Source organism: Oryctolagus cuniculus, chromosome 3 (assembly GCF_051225735.1).
Source record: "Oryctolagus cuniculus isolate XC-2025 breed Fujian yellow rabbit chromosome 3, ASM5122573v1, whole genome shotgun sequence".
Taxonomy (NCBI): domain Eukaryota; kingdom Metazoa; phylum Chordata; class Mammalia; order Lagomorpha; family Leporidae; genus Oryctolagus; species Oryctolagus cuniculus.
In genome coordinates, this window is record NC_142869.1 from 135,537,568 (window position 1) to 135,551,037 (window position 13,470).

The 13,470-nt window shown below is 45.5% G+C and overlaps 1 protein-coding gene and 1 non-coding gene across 22 annotated transcripts in view; both read left to right on the forward strand.

Moving 5' to 3' along the window:
• The window catches only part of NRCAM (neuronal cell adhesion molecule), a 325,016-nt gene that overhangs the window by 128,461 nt on the left and 183,085 nt on the right, over positions 1 to 13,470 (forward strand). Inside the window, exon 1 of one of the 21 annotated variants that reach the window (XM_051849675.3) lies at positions 5,059 to 5,123. The exons of the other annotated variants lie outside the window; for them this stretch is intronic. The gene's annotated coding sequence lies outside the window, so the exon portion shown is untranslated. Of the gene's footprint in view, positions 1 to 5,058; positions 5,124 to 13,470 lie in introns of those variants that run through there. 21 annotated transcript variants of the gene reach the window in all.
• LOC127491890 (U6 spliceosomal RNA) lies at positions 7,489 to 7,594 on the forward strand. The gene has a single exon (XR_007920822.1). It is a non-coding gene; the product is annotated as a U6 spliceosomal RNA (small nuclear RNA).

The window sequence follows — 13,470 nt, forward strand, 5'->3', positions numbered from 1 at the left end:
GCAGTGGCTTGTAAAGTCTGAACAAGGTGCTCTCAGAGTAGCCAGGAGATGGGAATTGAGGGAAAGAAAGATAGAATTAATAAATGTGAGGTAATTGTCTCCAAGTCAGTTTCAGTTTTGGTGTTTTGGTGGTGCCATAGATTTAGAAAGAAATCCAATCTCTGCTCTTTTCTTGAAGCATTTAAAAATGTGACAGCTCACCTCAGAAACCACTTCCCTTCGGTCTTTCTCCTAAACACAGCCTCTGAATGCCTCTCTAGAATTTGAAGCTTTTTGCCTGTCAGAAGATACGAAAAAGCAACGGGATGCCCGGCTGCTGTGCTGTTGAGTTATCAGTGTGGTTCCTGGGTCTCTGTCCTGTATTTACAGAAACAGATGACTCCTGTAGCACTGTCACCAAACAACGTGGCTCTGCCGCCACGTGACGTGGCACCGCACCTGTTCTGCACCATGCAGAATGCAGCTCTGACACCCGTGAGCTCCTGGACATGGCATTGCATTTCAGGGTTGCTTTATTTTCCACCCATCCTGTGGGCTATTAGGGAACTGCTGTCTCACACTCATCTAGCTCATCAGCACCCTTTATTCTTCCTGCAAAGAGAATCAAAAGAAAAGCAGCCACGATTTCCACTTGAGGAGACCCTTCTGAACTCTGCAGGGAACTAGCAGTGAGTGTGAGCTTGGGCAAACACAAAGGGCTGCTGGCTGGATGATGACAAAAATGAAGTCCACGGAGGTAAACCAGTGGAAGAATGCCCGGAAGAATCATGTGATCACCTTCTTATTCATAGATAGCTAACTATCTGATTATGTTGTGTTTATTAAAAACAAACACTCAGAGAGCATCTACTCTGTGCCAGGCACTGTTCTGAGTGATTTGTGAATATTAATTCATTTAATCCTCAAAAAAGTTTCTTTTAAAAAAAAAAAAAAGATTATTTGAAAGAGTGACAGAGAAGGAGGAAGACACACACACATGTAGAGAGAGAGAGAGAGCGGGAGAGAGAGAGAGAATCTTCCTGTCTACTAGTCCAGTACTCAAAAGGCCTCAATAGTCAGGGCTGGGCCAGGCCAAAGCCAGAAGCTCAGAACTCCATCCGGGTCTCCCACGTGGGTGGCAGGGAGCCTGGTGCTTGGGCCATCATCTGCTGCCTCCAGGTGCGTTAACAGGAAGCCAGATGAGAAGCAGAGGTGGGACTCAATCTCAGACCACCCAACACACAGTTTAACCGACAGCACCACAGGGCCTGCCCCCGCCTTGCACTAACTTTCTGAAGAAGGCACAGTATTGTCCTTGTTTTATAGATGTGGCTGCTGGGGCACCCAGGGCAATACTCTATACATGCAATGTGACATTTCAAGCTATAAATTTTGCATAAAAGTGCAAAATTTTTTGTGTGCAAAGTGATTTTTTTCTGATTACATCTCTTCATGAACATTTAGATACATAGTCTTAGATTGAAATGAAGAAGTGTTTCTAGCACTCTGGCCTCAGAATCAGCCCTTAAGGCATTCAGATCTGACTGAAGAGCCCATGGGAGCATTTTAGGCATGGAAAGCCAAGACACTCTGGCAAAAAAAAAAAAAAAGAGTTACTAAATGAAAGATCTCTGTGAGATCCCAGTAGAAAGAACGGGCCATCAAAAAGGAGGTACCTTTCTCTGAAGGGAGGAGAGAACTTCCACTTTGACTATGACCTTGTCTAAATAAGATTGAAGTCAGTGAACTCAAAAGGCTTCCATAGCCTTGGCAACTCATGACTAAAGCCTAGGGAGATTACTGACGCCATAAACAAGAGTGTCAAATTGTTAAGTCAACAACAGGAGTCATGTGTTGTCATCCTACTCCTCATGTAGGATCTCTGTCCGTAATGTGTTGTTCAATGTGAATTAATGCTATAACTAGTACTGAAAAAGTATTTTACACTTGTGTTTCTGTGTGGGTGCAAACTGATGAAATCTTTACTTAATATATACTAAATCAATCTTCTGTATATAAAGATAATTGAAAATGAATCTTGATGTGAATGGAATGGGAGAGGGAGCAGGAGATGGGAGGGGTGTGGGTGGGAGGGAAGTTATGGAGGGGAAAAAGCCATCATAATCCATAAACTGTACTTTGGAAATTTATATTTAATAAATAAAAGTTAAAAAAAGAAGTGTTTCTGTGAAAAAGTACACCTCGTTTTCTTAGGTACATACATTAAGATGATTACCAAGTCGTGTGATGGAGAAGGAGTCACACAACCAGAAAACGAGAGCTCTGCCCAACCTGAGAGATCAAATACCACAGACAGAAGCCGAGTGTGCGATTTGCTGCCTGAGTGGTCTCACTTGGCCCCCTAGGTGGAACTACTTCTTTGAGAATGTTTAAGCAGGATGGTGAGTTAATAACCTAACGAGTGAAATACAGCATATCTAAAATTGTACTTTTGGGGGGCAGACCTCCTGGGGCAGAGGGGTTAACCTACTGCTTGGGACACTCAAATCCCACTGGAGAGCGCTGGCTCCAGTCCCGGCTGCGTCCTAGGAGGCAGCAGATGATAGCCTGAGTCCTCGAGTCCCTGGAATTCCAGGCTCCTGGCTTTGGGCTGGCCCAGCCTCAGCTGCTACAGGCTCTTGGAGAACGAACCAGTGGAAGGAAGAATCCTCCATCTCTCTCTTTCTCTGTCACTCTGCCTTTCAAATAAACATATCTTTAAAAAGTTTATACTTTTGTTTGTATGTTTTATTAAATATTTATTTATTTGAAAGGTAGAGGTACAAAGAGATGGGGGCGGGGAGAGAGAGAGAGAGAATCTTCCATCCTCTGGTTCACTTCCCAAATGGCTGCAACAACCAGAGGTGGGCCTATCGAAAGCCAAGAGCCAGGAGTTTCTTCCGATCTCCCACATGGGTGCAGGGGCCCAAGGACTTGGGCCGTCTTCTACTGTTTTCCTAGGCCATAGCAAGAAGCTGGATCGGAAGAGGAGCAGCCGGGACTCCAGACACCCATATGGGATACTGGGGCAGCAGATGGAGGCTTTACCCGCTACACCACAGCGCTGGCCCCTAAAAACTTAGACTTTTAAAAAATAGCTGCTTTGGTAGAAGGAGTAATTGCTGTCATGACTTCAACTTTCATTACAAAAGTACTTTGCAAGGTCAAGAGTTTTGTCTTTTGAACAAACTACATCTACATTGGCAGGTGCTCTGGGGCTGTTTTAGTGGAACAGGAGCCATTCTCGTCATATACTGACAGATTGGCTGGTGGAGCTTGAGGCACCTTTGAAACCCAGTGCTTTTATCTACCATAGACTGCAGTAGCACACCGAGCAGCCTGTGTTGCAGGGCAGCAGGCACCGTGCAGGCCACGGCTGTTGTAGGGCAGTGTGCAGAGAGAATTCCGATGAGGCTCGGGCCGGCACAGGCGTGGTGCAGAGCCCGTGCTCAGCCTTCCGTATGTTTTCGGATGCTGCCAGAACCTTCTTGGTACTTGGGCTATTAGCTATCTAGGAAAAGGTGGTGTTAACACGCTGAAGAGGAAACCTTGGGGCGAATTCTACTTTCCAAAGGAAGTGTTGATTTGAAGTTGTTTTCATGCACCTCCAAGGGAGGATTGGAAACTCTCCCTGCAAAGAGGCAGCAACTGTAGATCAGGCTCCCTGGCCTGGGATCCGTGAGAGCAGCACGTGCGGGATCAGGGCTGGCAGCCCACGCTTCTCTGTCCTGTGTCAGCGGGAACCACGAACCTCACCTCTCCCGAACCGCATACGGATAAGCTAGAGGATAAAACTCTTTGAAGGCTTGCCTGCTACAGAAGTAAAACATACAATTATTTCTTCAAGTCCTGATTCACGTGATTCAAAGCAGAGGAGGGCGTAGGAAGCAGAGAAGCAGAGTGGAAAGGGAAGAGGCGGCAGGATTGCCTGATGTCTCTGCTTGGTTGGGTTCCAGAGATCCTTCTGGCCGTGTGATTGTTGATTTCGTTGCCAGTAAGCTCTGAAGGAGGTTATGTTCCATGGTCTTTGTACTTTTGAGAAGAGGGGCAGTATTCTAAGCAGGTCTCCAGAAATACTGAAAAGCATGCCTCAAAGAAATGTACCCACCCATTGTTCACAGCCGGCAGGCACTGTTACAAATGTGGAATGGGTTTTTAGGTTTGCTCCTCAGAAGTGAATGACTACGATTGAAAATGCAGGCGACAGAGACTTTCTAAGCTTGAATCGGAGCTGGCGAATGACTTCCAAACTGGCTCCTCTGGAAGTTTCCCTAGAGAACCTGCGGACTTGAAAACTAATCATGATATGTGCGCAAGCAAAACGAGGTGGCTTCACGATTTGTGGCCACAACGTGCTGTTCTCTGTACTACCTAGAGCAACAATAACTGGTTTACCAGAATAATCATAGCCCAAATTTTCAAATTCATGTGACTTTTAATGAAAATACAAACTAGGGAAGCCCCAAAGAGAGATGGAATGGAGAAGGAAGTAAGTAGAGGGAAAGAAGATTGGCTACACTATGTATTTTTCCTAAGATCTCACATTAGATTTGTAGAATTGCTAGGCTACCATGAAAGATAAAAGTTAGACCTGACACTGGCGAGTCCTGTGGATGGAAGGTTCTGTGTGCTTGTGATAGGGATTCTGATGCCGACATAATCAAGCCTCAAACATTTATGTGCACTGTCAAGAATGGCCGTTTAAACATCCAGATAGGGCTTCAAAAATGTTATTTCCCCCTACTATTAGGTGTTGAAAAAATAAAAGCAGAAACTAGCCGCATTTTGTCTGCATAGGTAGAAATGCAGGGTATCATCCAATCATAACCCACTGTGTGTTTTGCTAAATGATTTTGAGCAACTAAACGGTTTTCTTGCTTCTAAACGGATAGCAGGAAATGTGTTTCACCCCCCATTGTATTGCCACAAAGCCAGGCTGAGCTCCCTGGGAGCCTGGCTGAGCCGCCTCGGATTGGCTGGCGAAAGCAGGACTTGAACATTCTGCTGCACAGGGTCCGGCCGCAGCAGGGCCCAATTGCCAGCGTTTTTATCTGCAGAAATGCGCTGGGCTGGGCACTTTGTGTAAGATTTCCCTTCTGCTACTGGAAGGCAGTGGGAAGCTGGAAGATGACTTCATTTGTAAGGTAATATCTGTGCTTGCGTTGGGGCAGAGGCAACTGATGTTTGACAGTCCTGTTTCCTGGGACCAATTGATTTTTCTTTCTCCTCTCGGGTTATCATTCTAATGATTTGTTTAAAACTGAAGCCACAGTCAGAATTGTATTCCACCTGCCCGAGGCTTGTCTGTTCATTGATTGGCTTTATTTAGTGCCATGCTGTGGTCAGTGGAGTTTGTTCTAAAAATCAGTATCATTTTTTCCCTTTGCCAGTTCAACACTTAAAAGAGGAGCTTTGGCAGGGTGATGGGAGGTGGATTTGGTGAGAGTATTTTTAGTTCCAAAATATGAACATATTTTAAAGAAGAATAAAGTGCTAGCAGGTTTAAGTTTGATGCTAGGGTCCATCAACAGGGTGTGGTAATGGGTCATGCCAATGTATTTTGTCATTCTTTGGGTAGATACTTGCTCTGAATAGTCTCCTGGGTCATTTTGTATTCCCTGAAAACAAACCAGGCCTCATTCTCCCTAATTTTATGCACTTGTTTGTCAGGATGTTATAATACAACACTTTCTGTGTGCAAAGGATGTGATAAACTTTACTCCTGTACCTTTTTGATTAAAAAAAAATTCTGCTGTCATCCTCTCTACCTTACACTGTTTCCCTTTAATTCTCCTGTATTCCAGAGAGTTCAGTGGTCAAAAGGATGAGAAAAGCTGGATTAGGGCCCCCTTTTTTTAATGCCATAATTGGATTTGTTAGTTTTATGGCATGAGATATCTTCAAAGATCATCTGTAAGATTGTATTCAATGTCTCTTAGTTTTTTGCACCCCGTGGAATGAAACATGGCATGATTATGCTAATACAACCAAGTTGATGTCTTGAAACCAATATTTTGTATTTGTAGAAGCACCCCTGAAACATTCTCATCTGGTTTTTGTTATGGCTGGACATGAAGCAAGTGTATTAAAAGATACTGCTGTTTTCCTAGGATAGTGTTCCTGTTTCTATTTTCTAGGGACGATGGCAAAATAACATGGAAGTCTCCATGAAAAAAAATAACAAACAGGTTTGTACACAGCCCTGGACATTTGCACTGTCTGGTTTGATCCTCTTAATAATCTGTTGCAAAGAGAGCAGGCTGTGTCAGCCACCTTTAGGGGTCACAGAGCATGACATCTGCAGAGACTGAGCGACATGCCCAGGCCACCCGGCCAGGGACTTGCGGGTCTGATTCCCACCCAGGCTGCTTCTGAAACGCAGTGCGGCTCCGTGTACTTGCTCCCTGTTTGCTTTAATGATCAGACTGTTTGGACTAAGCCTTTTAATAAGACGGCTCTGGCAACAGCTGGTGATAGTTAGATTAAAAATCAAATCCTGTTTGGTTGGGGAAGTAGAATCATCAAGAGAATGAGAGCAAGAGAGAGGAGAGAGAAGGTGCCAGAATAACTGTGTGTTGTGACAGGAAGTGTGGAGCCCAGGCAGCGTGATGTGCGAGGTTCCCGCGCCCCTCCTTTCCCGTCCTTCGACACAAGTTCCCACCCTCACTGCTGTCTGCTCTTGTCCTTGGCTTCTGCTGAGCTTTCTGTGCCTGGTCGCCACAGACGGACTGCTGTTCATCACAAATAGAAGTCTGGGGCTCTGTCCCAAACCTTGATATTTACGTTTCATTCACAGAAAATAAATGATCAGATCTGTAAATCTACCTCCCGTGGTATGTATGGCCTGGGTCTCCTGTGTCCTTGAATTCTACTGAAAGTAATATTTATTGCTGCCACTGAGTTACGGTCACTTAGCTTCTTTTCATTCTGAGTTTTCTGACTTTTCAAGTGACTGTCCTCTTAGAGCTTAATTCTACTCCTTTGTCAATCCCCTTCTCTCTACCGATTGTCCGTTGGTTTTCATGGCTTTCTCTCATGTTTTCCAGAAAAATCTCATTATGGATACTATATTATGGTAACATTTAGACTTACCCTGGAATTCAGAAGAAAACTACAATGCTTTTCAAAGCCTGACCCCAACTGAAAAACCAACCACCTGTTACTAGAATAAAGAAGGTGTGGTTCCTTCCCTGGTTCCTTCACCAGTGTTCAGATGGCCTGATTAGTGGGAAGTCCTCACTCATCACAGTTGCCCTTGGCATTGTCTTTACCTCCCAGCCAGTCCTGTTAATACTGTCATGTATGATTTCTGCTTGGACACTCAAAATGTAGAATAGCTATTAGCTGTATCTTTTTATATTAGTTTTGCGTGCTGCTCCCAGAACAGCATATGCTTGTGTAGATTTGTGTACATGTATGCATCTGTTGTAAAATTAACATTTATTAATTTTTGGTCAGTGAAGATTATACAAAGAACTAAAAATTAGCCCATAATTCACAGTGTTCAGGCATCTGTGTGAGTGATGATAATGTACTAAAATTGGAATGATACAGAGAAGATCAGCATGGCTCCCATGCAATGATGGCACACAAATTCACGGTGTTCCATATTTTATCTTGTTTCTAATAAGGTAGGCTTTGTCTTCGTCTTGTTAGGGAGCTGTGTGTTGGTGTTTAAAACATGCTGTGCAGTATTACAGGTGTAAAGTCGAGTCTTTGAAAGAGGAGTGCTGGATGTAGCTGTGCAGATATGGAAAACACCTTTTCTGAGATGATGGGAAGTTTTGCTGGGCTTTGGGTTCGGCAATGCAAACTTTTTTTTTTTTTTAAGATTATTTATTTGAAAGCCAGAGTAAGAGAGAGGGAGAGAAAGAGAGAGAGCACTCTTCCATTTACTGTTTCACTTCCCATATGGCCAGAGCTGGGCCAGTCTGAAGCCAGGAACCAGGAGCTTCTTCTGGTTCTCCAACATGGGGGCAGGGGCCCAAGGACTTGGGCCATCCTCTGCTGCTTTCCCAGGCCATTAGCAGGGAGCTGGATCAGAAGTGGAACAGCCAGGACTCGAACCGGCACCCATAGGGGATGCCAGCATCACATGTGGAGGCTTTACCCACTATCCCACAGCGCTGGCCCCAAGTACAAACATTTATAACTGAATTTTGCTTGAAAATTTACAGTATGGGAGGGTATCCTGACCCTGTGTCATGATCATGTCACATTTTCAGATTTAACCCAGTGTCCATTTTTTGCAGCTGCTGCTTCCAAAAGGAAAATATTTCCAAAATGCCATTTTTTATAAGGATTGAATAAACCTGCCACAGGAAGTTTCTCTTACAAGTGGGGGGGGGGAGATTGACCAGTACATAAAGCTATACTTATTTATGTTCATTTTATTTGAAAGGCAGAGAAATGGGGAGAGATATTCCATCCTCCATTTCACTCCCTAACTGCTCACAGCAGCCAGGACTGGACTAGGCTGAGACCAGGAGCCAGGAACTCCATCTGCGTCTCACACATTGGTGACAGGGACTCAAGGACTTGGGTCATCATCGGCTTTCTCTCAGGATGTGCATTAGCGAAAAGGTGGAACCGAAGTGGAAGTGGGATTTGAATCCAGGCACTCCAACATGAGATCTAGACTTCCTAAACAGCCGCTTAACCCACCGCACTACACACCTGCCCCTAAAGCTATGACATCATCTGTAAATATCTTGCCCTCAAGTCCTTTTCCCCCAAGATAAATGTTATTGTCAGTCTTTTGTGTTTCCTTCCAGAAGCACTTTCTAAGCATGTCCTGACCAAAACTGATCATTTAAAGATAGATTTCAAATTAACAGTCTTATCAGTTCACCTAGTAGAATTAATTCACTCATTCAACAAATGTTTATTAAAGCTGTGAGTTAAGCATTGTTCTTGGCACTGGAGATTAGCCTGAACAAATAAGACCAAATCCTTGTTCTCATAAAGGCTATGTCCTGGTGATGAACAATAAACAAGAAAATGTTAGGAGCAGGTGTTGTTGCGTAGGAATCTAAACAACCATTTGGGATACCCATGTTGTGTTGTGATGTGCTGGGTCCAGTCACAGCTCCTCTGCTTCCATTCCAGTTCCCAGCTCATGCATGATGGCAGCAGATGATGGCTCAATGTTGGGCCTCTGCCATTAACATGGGAAATCCAGATGGAGCTCCAGGCTCCTTGCATCAGCCCGGCCCACCCATGGCTGTTGTAGACCCATGGCTAGATCTCTCTGTGGTTTTTTTTTTTTTTTTTTTTTTTTTTGACAGGCAGAGTGGATAGTGAGAGAGAGAGAGACAGAGAGAAAGGTCTTCCTTTTGCCGTTGGTTCACCCTCCAATGGCCGCCGCGGCCGGCGCACCGCGCTGATCTGAAGGCAGGAGCCAGGTACTTCTCCTGGTCTCCCATGGGGTGCAGGGCCCAAGCACTTGGGCCATCCTCCACTGCACTCCCGGGCCACAGCAGAGAGCTGGCCTGGAAGAGGGGCAACCGGGAAAGAATCCGGCGCCGCTAGGTGGAAGATTAGCCTATTGAGCCGCGGCACCGGCCATCTCTGTGTTCTTATCTCTGTCTCTGTTGCTATGCCTTCCAAGTACATGAAAGTGGATAACTAAACATTTAGAAAAACAAAGTGTTCGACGGCGATAAGCACTAATGGGAAATATAACGAAGAGAAAGGAAATGGGGATTTGGGTGCAGCTTGCTCTTTGGGCCAGCGGCCAAAAAAGCCCTTATGGAGGTGATGAGCAAGTCAAGTTCCGCAGAAGGTGGGAGAGCAAGTTGTGTAAACACTTGGAGGGGCTAGAGTTGCAGGTTAGCGAAACAATTGTTTTTCTCAATGTCAGGCAACAGGTTTATTTATTTGTTTGTTTAAATTTAAATGTATTTGAGAAGGAAGGAGAGAGGGAGAGAGAAGGAACTTCCATCTGCTGATTCACTTCATAAATGCCCAGTAGATGAGGCTGGGCTGGCTGGAGTCAGGAACTTCCGGGTGGGTAGCAGGAACCCAATTATTAGAACTCTCACCACTGCCTCCCAGGATCTGTGTTAGCAGGAAACTGGAACTAGGAGCTGGAGCCAGGAATCCAGTCCAGGCACTGAATGTGGGACATGGGTTTCTTAACCATTAGGCTAAATGCCTGCTCTCTCTCAAGAGTTTTTTTCCTACTAAGTCACCCAAGAAGAAGAAAAGAGAAAATTCATTTGAAGTAATAATCCATTAATAAAAGACATATCCCACTTATGGAAGTTCTCATTCTTAACTATCCTGGGGAAAAAAAAGAGAGAGAGAGAGACCCAGACGAAGAGTGAGATACTTCCTCCCGGCTACCTTGAGTAGATGCTCTGGTAGTCCAGAATTCCTCCTTCTCACTGGCTCTGCAGTTGCCAAGAACTTTTCTTCTTGAGAAGTTCTTGAAAAGATCCACGTGTTTGCCTCCTCTCCCACAAGGGCCATTTCTAGAGTCTTCACTCGGGAGGTAGCCCTCACATCCACCTTTCTAGAGACCATGGAATGGTGCTGGATGCAGGTACCTTCCTTGCATTTGGTGAAGGGAGGCTCTGCTCCTGTTGTTCTTGTAGTCTGAGCTTTAGGGCTTAGGTTCACCTGGTACATAGTGTCTGGGTATACTGGCCCTGGCTGTAGTTAGTTTTAAAACTAATAATATACTAAATTTTACACACAGAGAAATAGTATTTATTTATGTATATTTATATATGATTTATTTATTTATTTATTTGAAAAGCAGAGGGAACCATGGCTCAGTGGGTTGAGCCACCATCTGCAATGCCTGCATTCCGTATGGACGCTGGTTTGAGTCCTGGCTGCTCCCCTTCTGATCCAGCTCCTTGCTAATGCTCCTGGGAAAGCCATGGAGCATGGTCCAAGTCCTTGGGCCTCTGCACCCATGTTGGAGACCTGGAAGAAGTTCCAAGCTCCTGTCTTTAGCCAAGCCCAGCCCTGGCCGTTGCAGCCATTTGGGTAGTGAATCAGTGAATGGAATCTCTGTCTCTGTTTCTCTTCTCTCTCTGTAACTCTGACTTTAAATTAATTTTTTTAAAAAAAGCAGAAATAGAGACAGAGTTAGAGAGAGAGAAAGAGAGAGATCTTCCATCACTGGTTCACTCCCCCAAATGGCCACAACAGCCAGGGCAGAACCAGGCTAAAGCCAGCAGCCGGGAACTCCATCCCCATGTGGGTAGCCCTGGTCAAGCACTTGGGCCATCATTTGCTGCCTTCCCAGTAACCTTAGCAGGAAGCTGGATTGGAAACAGAGCAGCCGGGACCTGAACTGATGCTCCAATATAAGATGCCATTGTTGCAAGCATCAGCTTTAACCTGCTGCACCACAACGCCAGTCCCCCAGTGAGTATTTCTTTGGTTAATATGGACATGTCAGCCTATTAAAACAGGTGAGTAATTTGCTTCAAATATGTTTTTGTGCACCAGTATTGGGTCTTAGGTGGAAATGCCAGTGGATTTGTAGCAGTTACTAAAAACAGAAGCTGCTGCCTCATCCCATACCTCTGTACCCAGTGCACTCCGGGCCTCACCACTCAGATGGGAGGCTTCCACTTCAGTGATGCAGAGCCTGTTGGAGAGAGGCACAAGTCTTTCCTGAGAGCCTCAATAGAATCCTGTCAAGTCATTTGTATTTTTGGAGAGTGACTTCATGCTGATTTTATTTTGCCCAATTTGACGTGTTGTGACGATTGCTGAAAATGATCTGATGTGAGGAGAAGCATTATTATTATTTTTTTTTAATTTTTTTTGCCAGGCAGAGTTAGACAGTGAGAGAGAGACAGAGAGAAAGGTCTTCCTTCCGTTGGTTCACTCCCCTAATGGCTGCTACAGCCGGCGCTGCACCTGTCCGAAGTCAGGAGCCGGGTACTTCCTCCCACTCTCCCATGCGGGTGCAAGGGCCCAAGCACTTGGGCCATCCTCCTCTGCCTTCCCGGACCACAGCAGAGAGCTGGACTGGAAGAGGAGCAACCAGGACTAGTACCCGGCACCCCAACTGGGACTAGAATTCAGGGTGCCAGTGCTGCAGGCGGAGGATTAGCCAAGTGAGCCACAGCACCGGCAGAAAAGCATTATTATTAATAGGAAGGTTGGAGTCACTGTTTTAGTACAGTGGGTTAAGTCCCATCTGCAACACCGGCATCTCATACTGGAGTGCGTGTTCAAGTCCCAGCTGTTCTACTTCCAGTTCAGCCTCCTACTGGTGCTCCTAGGAAGACAGTGGAAGATGGCCCAAGTTCTTGGGTCCCTGCCACCCATGTGGGAGACCCTGTCCCAGCTGTGTGGCCATTGGGGAAGTGAACCAGCAGATGGAAGATCTCTGTGTCTCTCCCTCTCTGTCTGTCACTCTGCCTTTCAAATAAATATTTTTTTTAAAGGGAGGACGTGGGAAGGGGAGGTTCTGTAGAAAACATATTTCCTTAGGAAGTGAAAGAAATCAATCAAGAAACCATGGTGAGAAAAGATGTGTTCAATAATTGAAAGCTGGGAACCCTCCCCATGCTTACCCTCTGCTGGATCAAGCCATTAACACCTGCTGTGGACCACTGTAGTAGGCTTTTTTTTTTTTTTAATATTTATTTACTTGAGAGGTAGAGTTACAGAGAGGGAGGGAGAGGTAGAGAGAGAGGTCTTCCAACTACTGCTTCACTCCTCAAATGGCCAGAATGTCTGGAGCTGGGCCAATACAAAGCCAGGAGCCAGGAGCTTCTTCTAGATCTCTTACACAGGTACAGGGGCCCAAACACCTGGAACCATCCTCCACTGTTTTCCCAGGCCATAAGCAGAGATCTGGATTGGAAGAGGAACAGTCAGGACTAGAACCAGCATCCATATGGGATGCTGGCACCACAGGCAGGGGCTTGGCCTACTATGCCACAGCTCCAGCCCCTGTAATAGACTTTCTTGGTGTCTTTCCATCCCACCCTTGCTCCCTTCCATCCTTTCCTCAATACAGCCTATTCCATCCTGCAGAAGGGAAGCCAGATCTTGTCACTCTGATGCTCAAAGCACCTCAGGGGCTTCCACTTCACTCCGGATGAAAGCCAGTGGCCTTGCAGTGTTGTCGGAGCTCTAGATCATCTGATGTCCCCTCTCTCTACTCCCTTGCCCAACAGGCAAATGAGCTCCCACATTGGGGCCTTTGCATTAACCAGGAATTCTCACCCCGCCTGCAAAGGCCTACCATGGCTGTCTCACCTTCATATTTAAAGTAACAGCACCTGCCCACCATTGCACTCCCATATTGTCACTGTAGTTTACTTTTTCATGCCAGCATAGTTACTTGCCCATTTATTTAGCCTATTATTTGTGTTCTCTTGCTAGAATGGAAGCTACAAGAGAGAAGGGATTCCTAGCACTTTTAGTCACTGCTGTCACTAGCACCTAGGACAGTGCCTGCTACATAATAAGTACTCAAGAAAATATTTGTCAAATACATGAATACATTGAGGA